Source organism: Periplaneta americana, chromosome 10 (assembly GCF_040183065.1).
Source record: "Periplaneta americana isolate PAMFEO1 chromosome 10, P.americana_PAMFEO1_priV1, whole genome shotgun sequence".
Lineage (NCBI taxonomy): Eukaryota > Metazoa > Arthropoda > Insecta > Blattodea > Blattidae > Periplaneta > Periplaneta americana.
The window spans coordinates 29658230-29673104 of NC_091126.1; the positions used below are offsets into that span (position 1 = coordinate 29658230).

General features: G+C 36.2%; 1 protein-coding gene across 9 annotated transcripts in view; it reads right to left on the reverse strand.

Moving 5' to 3' along the window:
* Positions 1-8971: 8971 nt before the first annotated feature.
* LOC138707531 (N-acetylglucosamine-6-sulfatase-like) overlaps positions 8972-14875 on the reverse strand; it is a 58621-nt gene continuing 52717 nt past the window's right edge. For 7 of the 9 annotated variants that reach the window (XR_011334260.1, XR_011334261.1, XR_011334259.1 and 4 more), the window contains one exon: positions 8972-10553. The gene's annotated coding sequence lies outside the window, so the exon portion shown is untranslated. The remainder of the gene's footprint in view (positions 10554-14875) is intronic. The other 2 variants (XR_011334258.1, XR_011334257.1) reach the window with 1 other exon arrangement.

Below are 14875 nucleotides of genomic sequence, written 5' to 3' on the forward strand. Positions count from 1 at the left end.
CATTTTACACATCTAGTTTAATTACCTTATTACGACATTTACTATTATTAATGTAGGACTTTAGTTGTTTTCTAATCTCGGTTTAGTTTCTTTTTGGTCGTGAGTGTTGGCAACAGATGAAGCAGCACCACAGTCTAATAGATACAGTCACGCAACTCATACGTATAAAATATGCCAACATTTGACAGCTGGCGCGACAGTAGCCCTCTAGCGGCAGGTAAGTTAAAAGTGTGCATACGACATATGATAACACATCAGAAAACGGGTTTCGCGTAATTTATTTTATATTTTTATGCTATACAATAAGTGTATATGGTTCTTATTAATTCTACTTTAGAATCCTGGAAGAATTTCACACGCAGTTAATCTACAAGTTTCAGAAGCTGGGAATAAACGTAATTCTTTCTGCTCCTTACAACTGAATCATGGCCCTGATCACGTATCATGGTTTGAAATAATATAATTGTTCGTGCGTGGTCGGTTAATTCAATTCATTCCTAAATATATTTATGAATCATTGGAACTTTGTATTTCCTGTGAGAAAAGTAAAAATTAGTAGCTTCAAAATTGTAGGGCGTATCTCGTAGGGTACATCGCGTGGTGAACTCCTCTCCCCATTTCCTGAGAAATTAACGATTTTGCATACCGCAAATTGGGGTAAACTCGGCCGCTGAGGTAAACTTGAAAATAAAAAAGGGGAAGATTTAAACATTAATATTAAGTTCATTAATTTTCTATTTCTTAACAACCGGTATTTTCTTTATTATTTTGAGTCACAAATAGTGCTGATGTTATGGTTTAAATTTTTATAGCAAGTTTACCGCATTTTACATTACATTTCCAGTTTTCACACATAATGCCTAATTTTAACTTATCCTACCTATATAATACGTAATTTACATGCACTTACTGTTAATATGACGTAGGTGAGAACAAATAAATGAACACACAATTTTGTTGAAAAAATTGTAACTTCAATTAACTCAGAAAATGTAGGCCTAATTTTATTTTCAGAGCAGAAGTGGTGTAAGTGAAAAATGGGTAATGAGGGTTAAAGTAAACATTCTGTAAAGTACAGCGCAAAGTGGCAGTTAATATTGAATGTATTTAAACTATTAATAGTCAGTGAATAGCACGAACGGCTCAAATAATCACTGGGAATGTAAAATCAACACCAATAACAGTCATGCAAATTATTACAGAAAAGAATCCTTTTTATATTAAATTTAAAAAAGGTTCTTTTATTTCTTGAGAACTTAATACGTCTGCCACATGAATCTGCACCAACACATCAGAAATTTATCGACATAGTCTGAATTTATTCAAGAATTGAATATTGTGCAAAAGGATTACTATACTCCATGAATTCTTGCAAAATTAACACCATGATACCTACTTGCATGCAATATAACATTCAACTTTTGAAAAATATAAAGGAAAAAACACGAATACAAAAATTATGGAATTACTTGCATTAAAAACTGTAGATACATTATCCAAAATCGGAATGGTTACACATTTACACATATGATCTGTGCAAAAAAAAATTATATACTGTAACAGGTATTAACTTTGTTTTTATTTAAACTTTCTTTCCTGACATACAAATAGGTAACTGATAAGTAATAAATGTTTTATAGAACACAATACGTAGGCTACCTACAACGTGGATTATTGGTTATGACTGAGTTATGATTTTCTCTTGGTCTTTAGGGAATCTGAAGAACGACAAATTCGGGATTTAAACTTGTTGTTACTGCAATTTTCGTCATTGCACACATTGCCTTTATTCCGACGCATGATTAAAACGTTATTATAACACCTCGCATCCCTTTAAAGCACGTGCTGGCTGTATCAACCCTATGAGCAGTGCCTTGCCTGCCGCTTGGGCGCTAGTGCCGTGAATGTTGGCAAAAAAAAGTGTTGAAGTTGCGTGACTGTATCTATTAGACTGTGGCAGCACCTGATTTTCTAATTTCAACTATGAAAAGAGCGAATTCTGTGTGAACACTAACCAGCATTGTAGCAAACACAGGAGCCATCGCCATACCCACCAGAGAACCAGGCTAGCTGGCCAACAAGGAAACACGCAATTAAACAAGCACCGTGGCACAGTCGCTCAACTCCAACACATTTTTCTATGGAACATTCGACAGCTGACGCGACAGTAGCGCCCAAGAGGATCGGAAGCAGCGTTGCCAACTGGGCTGACGGAATTTCAACGTAGCGGACGGGAAAGAAATGGCTTTGAGGGATGACTGATTTTGTGGCGGAATTTACAATTTGCAGCGTCTTTTAACTTTTTTGGGGGGGGGGGATTTTACTTTTTCTTTGAACAGCCGTACCATGTTAAAGAATTCAGTTTCAGATCTCGTTCTTTTACTACTTCGTTTTAAAGGAATACTTAAAGTTACTGTAAAGCAAATGATAATTTTGCTTGTTTGAAATGTCTAGATATCAAATCTTCAAGTTTGTTCCAAAATTTTGAAAACTGTACTGCAAGACCCATTCGCCTTCAAGCACATAAAAATTTCACAAAGTATTTTTTTCCTCAGTACCTAATGAATGTACCGACCTCAAAATTCTAGGATCTCTTGTGTTAAATACCACTTGGAAAAAAAAAAAAAAAAAAAAAAAAAAAAAAAAAAAAAAAAAAAAGGGAATTGCTTTAGAAATGTAGAATTTGTACATCTCAAATTTCGGTCCTCTTGCATGGGTCTAAACCAGATAGCAATGGTTATAGGAGGTTCGAATCTCCGTAAGTTAAAATTTTTTACATTACAAATTTACCATAATAAGTTTTTATAATCACAATTTACACAAGTACCAAGCGTCGGCATCATCTGGAAGTCGATTGAATGTTTAGTAAATAGCACAACCCTTCACCCGGGAAACACTCCTGTCTGTTAATAAAATCGTCTTCATTTATTCTGATTTATAGCTTTTAAAAATATGTTTAACAAACATTAAAACATGTTACAATTGTAAACATAGGATATAATTCTATTTGTTTTAATAATGACAATATTGAAGTGATACTGTTTACCATTCTTCAGATCATATTGGAATTTAGCTTTCTGTACCTTTTGTTTACCTGTATTCTTCACAGGAAGCGTTGACATCGATTATAGTCTGTCTCGTCATTACTCTTCAGGATGGCAGATAGACAGCAATAGCTCTCGTTCACGTAGGTTACTCTGCATGAGAGATTGGTGTCCTTTTGACCACTGCTAAGAGGTGGGCGTTATTAATACTTGAGAACAATGAAATATGAAATCGTCCAATTCCTGGTTGGCCACGAATCTCTACAAGGAAAGAGGGCGCCATCTTAATCAGAGAAATTGAAAACCATCCTTTTCGAAGTGCCTTTGAATTGAAGATGGTGTCCAACTTTCCCAGCTCCCCACTAACCATGAGGAAACTTTTAGAGAGCGTGGCATAAGGTCTCGAACTGCGATGAAAGAACATTTGAAAATGGACCATGTTGTATGCTACTATCTGGTAGGACTTCGATTAGAGAAATATCATTTTCTCCAACGAGATAATTGTCTCCAGTAGCACTTATGGTTCTGCTCGTTTGTATCGTATGGATGTCCACTGATACAATGAATGCTCTGTAGGACGACTTCACAATTTGGGTCGCATGAGAGCGTTGCGTGTTGGGGTAGATGTCATACACTGGGGCATCCCCTAGAATGCATTCACGGTCAGTTATGGCAGAAGTATATGAACACATTTTGGCAAATGTAATGATTCCTTCCACCCGAGAATGGTATCCAGATGGAATACTTGTGTTCCAGCAAGACAACCACCTGGTACACACAACAAATCACATTCAAAGATGTGTTACGAGGAGACTTGATGTCGACCTGTTAGAATGGCCTCCAAATTCACCTGATATGAATACGACTGAAAATGTGTGTGCTAAATTTAAAAGGATCCTATGCTCTAATTGGGCAGCACCATCTGTACGAACAGCAGATGAATTGTGGGACAGAGTACTAGATGTGTAGGAGGAGGTGGCCACGGATGTAGACCTATATTCTTGTGAATTCCATGCCACACAGAATGAGGGCAGTTGCTGATGCAGGTAGTTTGTGGATGAAATACTAGTCCCTACCACAAGCCTTTTTTTTTTGTTTATACTGGGTGTTCATTTCAAAGTGTGTCATGACGTCACTGTTGTTGGGTCACCGATTTGAAGCGAGTTTCAGCTTATATGTTAGAGAAGTTGCCTATTATTTAAGGCGTTCTTCAATCTGAACTTGAGAACGTGTACGGTAAAACTTGAACGTCGTAGCAACAGATGGCGGTCTGTGTGCTACCATAACCTCTTTCGAACTGTGTTTTGCGCCGGCAAGTCGTATGCAGGGTATTTGTTATCATCGGTTGCGTACGGTAACATTCCACAGCACAAATCAAATGCTCCGTGTCCATGTTGACCGTCGAAGTTAATTCAACAAATACGTAAGTAATCGTCTTAACCCTCTCTCCATATACCGACAGTACGTATTTCCAAACAGTTCACATTCCTGCCACTACCGGCGTTACCGTACGTACTCTTCAGAATGAACGCCGTACTTGCTAGGCAACTTCTCTGCCTCTTAGGTTATACACCTCTGCGGAAGTGTAGGAAGATTGAATTCTCTAGGCTCATCAGCTAGCCACATGACGGCATACAGTGAGCCATGACACATTTTGAACTGAACACCCAGTATATGAAGAGTCCACTGCAAGAGTGATGGATGTCACTTTCTTGTCGAAAATGAACCAAGACTGTCAAAGCATAGCTTAAGACACATAGAATGTACATAGAGAGTTATATGACATTAACACTGATAGTCATTGTCCAGTAATGATTGGAAAATCACAGTTAAGCTTTGAGCGCTAAGCATTTCAAACTTTCAATTGCTTCTCCTGCAAAATGTATTCCAAATGACATCCATCATTCTTGCAGTGGACTCTTCATATGTTTTATGCATAATTTTTGTTTATTTATATTTAATGTGCATCTGATTTTTGGGGAAGCAAATTAACTATAAATTTTGTATACAGGCCAGGTCATGCCTAATAGTAGTCCACGAATGATGGGCTATAATATGTTTGCAAGACTTGCATAACCAAGTTTATTAACAAATTCCACTAACACCTGTCATAAAAAATATAAAATAATACAATAAAAAAAAATAAACCTTGCCGGAAAGCAAACTTTCAACCCCTATGCTACACCACCTTATAACACTTATTGCTGCACTGTAGGCGGATTACTATCAAAGTATCAACCGGAACAAACATCACAGCATTGCTTTTGAATGCAATGAGTTTACTCGTGTGAACCTGGCTTAAAAACTTTACATTTAAATCACCAAGTGTCGGCTCATTCTTTTTGAACCCATTGTACATTGGAAAATGACGTACAGTCAGTGAAATATTATTTTTAAAGTAATACAGGTCTACTTGTCCAGCTTATGTCTTCTATTTTTCTCTTTCTGGAGTAGAAAATGACTGCTAAGTTTTAGAAGATTAGATTTAATGGACAAAAATGTCGATTTTGTAGGTCTACAATATCACACTGTGTTCACTTCGTTTTGAAGATTGAAGGTTTATGTTTATGAATGTTGAAAGCAATAAACTTCTGTGGAATGTTACACCTGCACCAACATTCGATGTAAAAGAATGCTCACAAATTGAGCATAATGGCAATGAAAATATTGGCAAAATATTAATTCAACTGATTTGCTACTTCAATGGACTTTGTGAGAGTAGTGCCATTAATTTCAATAGCAACGTTCAGATGTTTCCTTAAGTTTACTTATTATTTGCCATTCTGCTCTGATTTTGGATTTTGTTATCTGAAAACATAATCAGAGATTTGTTGTGAGATTGGTGTTGATTTTACAGCTTGAATAAAACTACAATTTCTTTGTTAATTGAAATTAAAATTTCATCAAAATTGTATATTCATTTGTTTGCACGTACGTCATATTAGTAGTAAGTGCATGTAAATGTATGGTATAAGTATGACAATTTAAAAGTAGGCCTATTTGTGGAAAATGTAAATATATTGGAAATTGGGGTAAACTTACCATAAAAAACCGTAACACCCATATTTGTGGCTTAAAATGCTGGTACTTACAGACAGAAAAAGAAATTGAAATTTAAAAATATGTTCAGTGCATCTCCTAAGGATTAAATCTCCTTTTTTATTATCAAGTTTATGTTAGGGGTCGAATTTACCCCAATTTCACGTATGAAAAATAATTAATTTCTGAGGAAATGGTATGGAGTACAGCAGTCGATAATATCTGTCCTAAAAAAAATACTGTCCACCCTAAGCTAAAACTGAAATGACGTCCTTGTTTTTGATGTTACTAATACTGACTTTTCTCACAAGAAATACATACAGAGTTCAAATGATAAACAAATACATTCAGGAATAAATTGAATTTGCCATCTAGGTTCGAAAAATTATATATTTCAAACCATTAATCACTTGAAAGTAAGGAGGAGAGGGAAGTAAGTTTATTCACAAATTCTCAGACTTTTAACTTTTTTTCAGATTAACTGAGTAAAAAATTCATGTAGGTTTCTAAAATAAAATTAATAAGAAACATATACAGTTACTGTATGGCATAAAAGTATAAAATAAACTACGCAATATCATTTCTTTGCTGTGTATTTATCATATGTACTCTGCAAATATTTAACTTGTTTGATGCTTGAGCACTACTGTCGCGCCAACTGTCAAATGGTATATTTTACACATATGGAGTTGCACGACTGACAAAATTCCAAGTTGAAGGATTTTGTGTGATTTTTCCAAAGCTTATGGCTGTATAAATCATAAAATGCTGCTAGACAAATTACTTATGGAATTAAATGTGTTGCACACCAATGTTTTCACTCATATTTCATAGAAAGTCGAAATCAATACCACTAAGAAATCTGCCTTGACATGGGGAACTACTAATAATGGAATTCCACAAGGATCAAATTTAGGTCCCTTAGTTTTTCTGTGTTTATAAATGATCTTGACCTCCTAATAAAAGATGTAGGTCATCTCATATTTGCAGATGACACAAGTATAGTCATTACAGCCAATAACTCCAAAGTATTCCAAACTTCAACAGAGGCAATTCTCCTCAAACTATGTTATTGGTTCTCAGCCAATAAATTAGTATTAAACTGTAACAAAACTAACATAATCCAATTTAAATCCTGCCCAAATTCAACCTCGCAAATTTAAAGTGAAATAATTAACAGGTCCCTAATAGGAAAAACAACCAAATTTTTTGGCTTACAAATCGATAATATATTAAATTGGGAAAATCATTTTAAAGAAATTATCCCAAAACTAAATTCAGAACGTTTTACTATTAGATCTATGCAAGAGGTAGTATATATAAATACCTTAAAAACAATATACTTTGCATACTTCCACTTGGTAATGAGTTTTGGAACAATATTCTGGGGAAATGAAATTCTACAAATGAAGGGTACACGGGAAAAACGATCAAGGTCCATCAAAAATCGAAATTGAGTTAATAATGCTATCTTATAGTGGAAAGGAAGTACTATCATGTGGTCTAGCTAGTAATAAGAAATCATCGTTCTTGACATTCCACTACGTCAATTTCTATTAAATAAACACATAACAAAGTATTAAGTGCTTAAACTTTAAAATTCGTTTTTCTCGAAACTTTCTAAAATGGACCTTGATCGTTATTCCCGTGTACCCTTCAAATGGCAACAGCATATTCCTACTACAAAAAGAGTAATTAGAATAATAGTAGGTGCCAAATCTAGGGAATGAAGTAGGACATTTTCAAAGAACTACAAATAATGCCCGTGGCTTTTGAATATATTTTTTCATTAATAAACTTCCTCGTATATAATTGTGAAAATTTGTTACTAATTCAACAGTTCATATCACAAATACTCGTCAAAAAACAACTTTCATACTTCATTGGAAAATCTATTGTGCTACAAAAGAGAGGCATTATATGGCAGTAAATATTTTTAATAGCCTTCCTATGGATATAAAAAATCAAACTCAAAACATAAGATTATTTAGGACCAAAATAAATAAGTGCTTAATTTCTCACTCTTTCTATTCTGTAGGTCCCGCACCGTGGCATCGTGGTCTAAGGCATCCCGCCTAGGATTCACGTTACGGAATGTGCACTGGTTCGAGTCCTCATGGGGGAAGAAATTTTCTCATGAAATTTCGGCCAGTGTATGGGACCGGTGCCTACCCAGCATTGTGATGCACTTGGGGAGATACGATAGGTAGCAAAATCTGGTTGCGAATACCAGCTATAACGGCTGGGGGATCATCATGCTAACCACACGATACCTCCATTCTGGTCAGTCTAGGCCCTTCACGGGCTGTAGTGCCACGGATTATTTTATTATTATATTATTCTATTCTGTAGGTGAATTTATGAAATTCAACAATGCTTCATGAATATTTTTGTCTTGTATTAAGTATCGATATTAACGCCTTGTGTTGTACTAGTATATTGTAAAACATGCTCACAATATAATAGCAGTAGTCCATGTAACATTAGCAGTTTTAATACTTCCAGAATTATATTTAAAAATTATGTATAAATTGTTTAGACCTTTGCTTAACATAGGATTTTGTTTCCTTATTATTTTTAATGTATATAACCTTGCTTTGCTACATTTAGGAAGTGCACTGCTTGCTCCCTACACTGCTTCATATGTATTCAATCCTCGAGCCCACCAGGTCAAATGTAATTCCATTGGATAGCAGTAACCCCTACCCCCACCTCTTTAACTCTCTCTAGCTAGTTCATATGTGCATCATAGGATGTAATATTATAGATTTCGCCATATTTCGCGTATTTCTTGTTTGGAAGTTTTTTTAACATTGAGTGATGTTCCTTTGTCAGACCTTTCGTAACCAAGCAGTAACATCGCTGGCAATTTGTAACATGTATAGGTCTACTGATAAAGTATTTATTTATTTAAACAGGTAGCGATAAGGCCACCAGGTCTTCTCTTCCCTTCTATCAGGGTATTACAACTATAATATCAAGAATACAATGAAAATTAAAATTACAACTGCTATTAAATTTACAATTACAATAAATTATTTTAATGTACCGAAGTACATATGATATTTCCATGCAGATATTCTGCGTCATCAAACGATATCTGCATGGAAATATCATATGTACTTCGGTACATTAAAATAATATAATGATATGCGTAAATCACTTCGTGATTTAAGATGGCGCTTATTCCGTCGGATTCCGGCCAACTAGTCACTCATAACGAGTGCACCTCAGCACATGTGTGGACTTCAGTCCTACGTTCATAGACATCTATGATGTAGTGCAGAGGGCGGCCACTAGAGGAAACCTAAGAGTTGCAACTTAAACTGAGACGATTCTGTCCAACGCTGGGGTGGGTATCCGGTGTGGCTTAGTGGATAAAGCATCAGCAAGTAGAGCTGAAAACCCGGGTTCAAATCCCGGCGCCGGAGAGAGTTTTTCTCCGTTCCATTACTCTTTCATCGTAGAATTACAATAAAATCAAAGTACTAAAATATTACCCAATTAATAAAGACTGGAAAACTTATTACAGAGATTAAGAATAAAGAAAGAATTAGTCACTGAAGTACAAATTAAACATAGAATAAATTTATAAGACTGAAATTACTGTAGGTTTACGTATTTTATACTACAATAAGAGAACAGAACAAGTACCGGCACTACATTTAAAGTGACTTTTTGTTCAAACTGGCGAACGTGCCAAACGCTTAGTATGTAGACATTCTTATATAGGGAAAAAATATAACACTGAGCCACATTACAACACCAGGCATGTTCAGACATATAATGGCACTGTTGGAGATGAGCGTATGCAAGAGAACATTTAAAGCAATAAGTCGTCAATGAGGTAAGATATTTTAGGAAATTACAGTATTGTTCCAGACATCACCCTGCTTATTTAAAAATAGAAAAAAAAAATACACAAAAGAAAATACATAAAGGAAAACCATAACATCTCGTGTACATAACGTAAATGTATTGTAAAACAACTCTCTAATTTGAAAAGACAAACATAAATGAAGTACTGTATTGGCCCAAAAATAAGCTGTGCCCTTAATATTCGAGGGGGAAAAATATAAAAAGGTTTATGCACGAATATAAGCCACACCTGGATTAAGGGAAGAAACATTTATTTTCTTGTGCTTATATGTAAACATTTTTTCCTAACCTATGGTACAGCACACTGGCACCTAACACATTACCGTTACTGCCTTACTTTCTGTCATCACTGCCAGTATTCACTTCATCACTCTCACTATTTTCTTCATTCTTCTCCCATAATATGTCATCCTCGCTGCCATCCATCGCGTTCAATACGCAGCATTTCTTGAACCCCTCGATGATGGACTCTGATGATATGGTGGATCATGAAGCAAGAATCCACTCACACAGAAGGGTGACTAATGGCTTCTTAATCTTACCAGATGGTGTAAGGTCATGATCTGCTTCCAACTTCTTACTGAAACTGAGCTGAAATACATACAAGCTTACGAAAAAATAATTAAACACAATTTTAACTCCAGGTAAAATTTTGCATTGTTGCGTAATGAAATGCCGCCAGTTTCGCTTACAGATGCTAGCTGTATTGTTGCAAATGAACATACCGCAATTTTTAAACAGCACATGGTATGTAAAAGCATAGATAGCGAATATAAGCCGCATCCTGATTTTTTGCAGATGAAAATTGGATAAAACTGCGTCTTATATTTGGGCCAATACAGTAATTAAACATTATTGTCAAAAAAATATAAAAGAAAATACAAACAGCAAAGCATTTTGTTGTGTTGATGATGTGGATATATTATAAATACGACTCTCTAATTTGAAGAGACATATTGAAATAAAGTGATACGGAAAAATATTCTTGCCAATCCCACTAGGACAGTGGTTCTTGACCTTTTGTGAGTTAGGGGACTTATTTAAACCAGGGGTGTATATTGCGGATGTTCAAGGTGTGCACTGGACACCCTGTAAATTCGGTAATCTCATTTTTTATTTTAAGTTGTTTTATATAATGCAACAATAATTTTAATTTATCACAATTTATATGCGTGGTAATCTCATTGGAAGTTGACGTATATAGTTAAAGACTAATTTTAATTAATTACCATTTAAATATTTCAAATGCCTGCTGGTTGAATGTGCACACCATCCCCAGAACGGCTTTCGTTTTATAACGTACGCTCTGCCTGACGAAGTGGGGTGAGTTCTGGTCTGGTTGTCCTGTCCGTACAAAAGAACATCCCCTGCTGAGAGTTACTGCTATAATTGTCTGCGCGCGCAAGGTGGCATGGTGGGGATACTCGCTTCTCTCAAGCTCGCAGGTCGTCCTGTATACAGGCAGCTCAACTTGTCAACTGTAGCATTACACAATATTGTGTTTGACGTGTGTGTTTACTGTTTGTGTGAGTGAATTTACTGTGTTTAGGTTTTACTAGGGTTCATAGTTGTGTGCCAGCGCAGGTGAACAATTTAAATTACTTATTTAATGATAATAGCACTTGGAAATGTACACTGTAAAAGATCTTTTGCAAAAGCCATTCTCTTCTCGCACACTAGGAGAGAAATTACATATAGTGAATAAGGGTAGACCTACCACGGCACTTGCGAATTTAGTGCAACAATATAAAACAAAAAGCGAACAATATACTAGACATTTTTCTATTTCACAATATGAAATTGTAGAATAGTTAGCGGGTAGTGGAACTTCAAACAGGTTATTTTGCTGGCCATGGTTATTGTTTGATCATAAATAATGCAATTTTGAATAACATTATTTGTAGTTGCCTCCTTTCTCCGGCATTTGCAGGGCAGTCATTGAAACAAGGTGATTAATTTTTAAGAAGTTGTGGTGCGAGTACTTTGAATAATATTTAAATGTCATTTTTTTTTTTTTTTTTAACTTTTATGTCATTTTTCCTTTAGTTTAAGGGCATTTTAATGAGCATTTTAAGTAGATTTTTAGGTCATCAACATCCGCCCCATAGTTATTATTTATAAATAATACTAAATTATATATTAAAAATGGCAGTTAATGTTGACCCGATATTTCACTTAGGCCTATAATAATTGTGCGAGATAGACCAACTATATATTTTTAACAGAACACCCAAACTCCAGGTTCAGCATACGCCACTGATTTAAACTCTGGTGAAAGTTATGGACCCTTTCCCTAAAAAAAACAAATATTTTTAGATAGACCTACACTTCTGCTTTTTACGTTAAAATAATATAGTGAATATACATGTCAATTTTTATGTGACTTCCATAGATCCCCTGCATCTCATCCATGAATCCCAAAGGGATCCATGAACCCTGGGATAAGAACCACTGCACCAGGAGATTAGCGACTGAGTGGCCGCCACTGAACTCCTTTTGCCTCATATGAAGAGCAACAACTACCCAGTACTCGCACGCCCAGCCCAGGGTATGCAGAATTCCTGCCCGCCTATTTATTTATTTATTCTGGTGTAGTTAAGGCCATCAGGCCTTCTCTTCCACAACACCAGGTATACAAATACAATAATAGAAATAAAGAGAAAAAAAATACACTATATACAAAGTGAAGCTACACAATAAATAAAGAGAGAGAGAGAAAAAAAAAACACTATAAACAAAGTAAAGCCACACAAAAATATACACAAGTTGCAGTCACTATGGTATACATCTTAAATTATTTACACTTCACACCCCTGGATTCTTTTCAAGACTGTTTAATTTATAACCACTTCCAATAAAGAGACTGTAGCAATGTCCTGTTTTTCACTATAATCAATACTGCAGACAAGTATGATGTAGGTCTACATAATGTATACCGGTATTTCAAAGGAAACATTTCTGCAATGTTCACACAGACAGGATTGAATTGAATTTATTGGAGGGGGGAACTACAATCCAGCACTGCGACCTTTTACGATCTAATGTGCTAACTCTCAGGCTAGGCACATTCCCAAACCCACACTGGCTGTCTACACTAAGGTTCGCTGCATATCCAGTTTCAAGCACGCAAGCTGACTCATCCCTAGACCAGCGGTCCTCAGCGCAGACCACCCTGGGGCTAGCGTCTCTTACCCGTGGAAAACACAGTGCACCATGGTGCACTCGTAGCTGCTAGCAGGTATGCTCTCTACCTCTTTCTGCTGCACGACGGTGCACACGGGACGGCATCGCTTACCCTTTGCACATATCAGTGAGTGCTGACGACCACTGCCCTAGATGTAATATTCCTAGAAAGTTACTACAGTTAGTCTTTTTCCCCTTGTTAAAGATAGGTGCTACTGATCATTGTCCGTGTATCGCACCAGCATTTCCTTTCCTGGCTGGAGTCTGGGGTAGCGAAGTTCTGACGACAGCATCTCACATGAGTTACCTTTGGACATCACTGCTATACATATTTCTTTATATTTCTTTACTACTGTTACCATGTTAAGGTACAAATGTATTTAAATGTATTTACATTCTCGGGTCTTAGATATCGTAAAAAAAAAAATTGATTCTCGACGCAAATTTCACACCGAAGATAAAGGTCAAAGTTGTGAAAGTGGAGCTGGTGAAGAGATGCGGGCTAAAGGGATCCCTTCGTCGAGGTTGAAGGGATAGGCGGCAGTGAGTTCCAAACAGGGGCAGCAGTATTTCCTCTAAGGTTAGAACCCAGTTTAGGTATGTGTGTATTAATCGAAAATTAGGGGCTAGAAAATATTGAGAATAGGACGCATGTTTATATGATATTTTTTTTGGCATGCTTCTGAACAGGGGCAGAGGCATTTCAGCTAAGGTTAGAGCCCAGTTTAGGTGTGTGTGTGTGTGTGTGTGTGTGTATTAATCGAAAAAATGTCATATAAACATGCGTCCTATTCTCAATATTTTCTAGCTCCTAATTTTCGATTAATACACACACACCTAAACTGGGCTCTAACCTTAGAGAAAATGCCGCTACCCCTGTTCGGAAGCACGTCCAAAGCGAGTCTTGGTATGGTCGAATCAGTGACAGGCTAGGTTAGGTTAATTTAGGCTTTTTCTATGCCTTGTATATACTCACAATAGTCTAAGAATGTGCTCTTCTTGATTCAACCTTACGAAAACTCGATTTGGTCGAAACGGTGACGAGGTTGGTTTAGTTTAGACTTTTTTTATGCCTTGCATATATTCACAATTGTCAAAGAATGTGTTCTTTCTCACAAGGCATACCAAATTCTAAACTAACCTAACCTAACACTGATACGACCTCACGAAAACTCCTCGCCTTTTCTCTACCTCTTCCATCCCACTCGAGCGATCCCGACTGTCCACACCTTTTTGCCAGCCAGCACTTTCACAGCAACTTTCGACCCTTACTTTCGGTGTGAAATTGGAGTTGGCACTCAATTTGTTGTTTTTTTTTTTTCGTATACGATAGATATGACTCAACTACAACCAACCCAAGAATGTAAATACATTTGTACTTTAATGTGGTAACGGTATAGTAAAGAATTGCGGTAACCTTTAATCAAATGCTACCTCTACCTTCGAAACACACCCCACACTTTTCAGATTTCATTATTGTACTGGTTTCTAATATATTTCAGGCACAATCAAAGATACATAAATATTTTCACGGATAGGTAATTATTTACTTTAGCGATACCGTACTTGTCTCTTGTTTATGGAAATAACTGAACAAGCAGAAAACGACATAATAAAGAACAGGGTACGTGGACGTTATGAACGCTCAGTGAAAGTAAATAGAAACAGTTCTGTTTTTAATTCCGGCAAATATTATACACCACAAAGGAACGTTGAGAAAGTGTAGTTGG